At 31.7% G+C, this 3,390-nt stretch overlaps 1 long non-coding RNA gene across 1 annotated transcript; it reads left to right on the forward strand.

Moving 5' to 3' along the window:
- LOC110266508 lies at nucleotides 367-2,602 on the forward strand. The gene is made up of 2 exons (XR_002353914.1): nucleotides 367-697; nucleotides 2,557-2,602. It is a non-coding gene; the product is annotated as an uncharacterized LOC110266508 (long non-coding RNA).

Below are 3,390 nucleotides of genomic sequence, written 5' to 3' on the forward strand. Positions count from 1 at the left end.
TATCCGTGGTGCATTTACTTGTTTTGCCATAGTGCATATATTAATTTTATGTGAGATTATGAGTTGTGACTTTGTATATTTATGCTTACATTAATATAAAAATTGTGGGTCCTTGTGGAATTTGCAGCGTTTGTTGATTTTGAGGGTTTGTGTTCTTTTGTTGCTAATGAAGATTATTCTTGTTTTGTTGATTTAGTGATTTTCTGTATTTACTGTGATAATACTTGTAACATCCTATATTTTCTTATGATCTCAAGGTTTTAAAGTTGAAAATCAAGAATGATTTTGAAGATATGTAATCACAATAATTGTTTTTTGCATTTACTATGATCATGTTTATAACATCTTTTGTTGCTGATGAAGATTATTCTTGTTCTGTTGATTTGTGGAATTTTTTGGTTCTATTGATTTGTGGAATTTTTTGGTCCGATTGTTGCCGATGGTTTTGATGATGTTGTGGATGAAGCTTTTGGAGATGGTGCTGTTGCTGAATTGGTGCAAGAATAGAAGGTAGCAAACATGAGTAGAAAGGGGGATAAGGACAATTGAACATGCTTCATTTTTTGTATAGTTGGTAGTCAAAAGATGAAAGTGAATCAATTTAGTTTTATTCTTATGAATGAAAGGTAGTTAATTTAGGATATAACTCATCTATCATGGAGATAATAGATCTTTCATCTTATTATTTTTTTAACTAGTATTTTTATCCGTATTTACATTACAGGAATATAAATCTTTTAAAATTATGTCGATTTTGTCCTGACATTATAGATTATGGCACAAAAATTTTATAGAATCAAACTACTTTTACAAAAAGATTGTAGAGAATAAAAGTCTCTGTCGGCTAAGAAGATCAGTGTCTCTGTAGATAAAAAATCGAATAATAAGATTTTTAATTATTATTTTTATGTGAAAGAGTTTAATTTATTACTAATAATTAATTTTAATATTCGTTATCTAAAATTTGAAACGATTTAACTTGTATACTTTTGATTAGGTGTTAACTCTGTTGCACAAATAACAATAATTAATTTTTATGCTTGCTATTTAAAAATAATATTATTTTCTCTCTATGAATATGAAAATATAATTAGATATTAGTATAAAAAAATTATATTGATAGTTATAAAATTAACTCAAAATTAATTTTTTTAAACAATTGAATTTTGATTTTAACTTTTAATCATAACATTAGTATTCTCTCCAAATTATATTTAATAATACCCGCAGCCACAGCAGCGACGGGTTTGACCACCGCAGCCTCCACCGCGTCCCGCAGCCGCCGTTCGTGTGCGTCGTCCATTAGTGGTCGGTCGCTCCTCCTTCTCCTTCGTCGCAGGTATCCCTCTGCTCTGCCGTGCTCACCGCAATTTCTCCAGCCCCCTCTGCTCTGTTGTGGTCGCCTCCCTCTGCTCTGCCGTGCTCGCCGCAATTTCTCCAGCCCCCTTTACTCTGCCGTGGTCGCCTCCCTCTGCTCTTCCGTGCTCGTTGAAGATTCTGGTAGGTTGGTCCTCTCCTCTTTGATGTGTTCTTGCTGTGTTGTGTATTGGAAAGTCGTTCTTGCTGTGTTATGGTATGGAATGGTGTGTTGTTGCAATCCTCTTTGCTGTGTTTTTGGTTGTTACTGTGTTCTTGTTATGGTGTTAATAATTATTCTTTTTGTTGTGTTATTGATTAATTGTTAATAATTTATATTACACAATAATCTGTATTTTTTGTTAATAATCTTGCTGTGTTGTTCTTGGTGTTGTATTTAAACTGCTGCTGGTGTTGTGGTTATTAACAATTTAGACATAAGTGTTATGTTATTTACATGGTTTTGATTTTTATGCTTGTGCTTGTGCATTTTTAGTCTTGTTTCAAAGACTAATGTATGGAAGAATACTATATGTATATGCTGCATATTTATGCTTAGGTGCTGACTCTATATAGCTTTCTTCTTGAAGTTTTGCTCTTTATTATGTGAAATTTTAAATTTTATTAAGTTAGAAATTATTAAATTTATATTTATTATTTAAAATTATTTTTAAATTTTTTAATAATTTTATTTAATATTTAATTAAACCGGTTGAACCCCGTTAATTTCAATTTTAATATTTTAATTTTAATTTTAATATAATTAAAGAATGTCATGTTGCATATTTTGATTGTCAAATTTTTAATTAGTCATTAATAATAATTAATAATGATATATAAAAAAGATAGAGTGGTTGAAGTTTTGAAGGAATGAGAGGGATAGATAAAGGAAGAAGGAGGAGGAAAGACCTCTTTAATTTTGGTAGGAAAAATTTAATTTCATTTGCAATGAGGGAATGACATGTGATGTGACATATTTTGTTTGAAAAATTAGTAGGGAAGAGGGAAAAAATTTTAAATTTTGGAGGAAAAGATTTTATTTTAATTGTAATGAAAAAGTGACATGTGGTACATTTTGGTTGTAAAATTATAAGGAAGAAGGGTAAAACTCTTTAATTTTAGAGGAAAAATTAGATTTCAATTGTAATGAAAAAGTGACATGTGGCACATTTTGATTGTAAAATTAGTAAGATATAATAGATTCAATTTTATGCCAAACCTTGATGGATATGCTCTAAATTATTGCATAGATCTGTGATGAGTCCATATTTTCTGGTATATTTTGTTTTGATTTGAGTGGATTTTATCACATAAACCCACATTTATTCATCTAAATAGCATACTTTTGTGTTGTCTCCCTAAATTGAGATTAAATGTAAAAACATGCTATTTTGTACTCAATTTAACCAATTTTATTCCACTTTCATTCCATTGGGTATCTTGATGTGTTTGATGAATAATTTCAAGTTTACAAGGCTAATATGGATGAAAGAAGTGATGGAAAAGCATGCAAAAAGGGAGAAAGAATGAACAAATGAAGTTTTGGAAGATTCAACTTCCGTGCGTGCGCACAGTGATGCGTGCGTACGCACAAGCGAGCAAGCTTGGCGACGCGTACGCGTGAGAGTGTATTTCGCTAAACGATGAGTACGCATGACCCATGCCTACGCGTCGCAGCCAGCACGTGACCCACTTAATGGAAATCGCTGGGGACGATTTCTGGGCCTCCAGAGCCCAGTTTTGGGACTCTCTGAAGCTGACTTGCTATATCAAAGGAGGCCTCATTCTATGTGAAGGGGGGGCAATTAGGGTTAGCTTTTATCATGTTTTAGTGTAGTTCTCTAGAGAGAGAAGTTTCCCCCTCTCTCTAGAATTATGGTTCTTTACTTTAATTTCTTGTAATTTCTACTTCTAATTCTTGTTTTTATTTACTTTTCCTTGTCAGTTATTGTTATTGCTTCTTTGTTTTTCTTCATTTCTCTTGTTATTTCCTTTATTTTGTCATTTTCATGTTTATGAACACTCTTGTCACTT

Source organism: Arachis ipaensis, chromosome B09 (assembly GCF_000816755.2).
Source record: "Arachis ipaensis cultivar K30076 chromosome B09, Araip1.1, whole genome shotgun sequence".
Taxonomy (NCBI): Eukaryota; Viridiplantae; Streptophyta; class Magnoliopsida; order Fabales; family Fabaceae; genus Arachis; species Arachis ipaensis.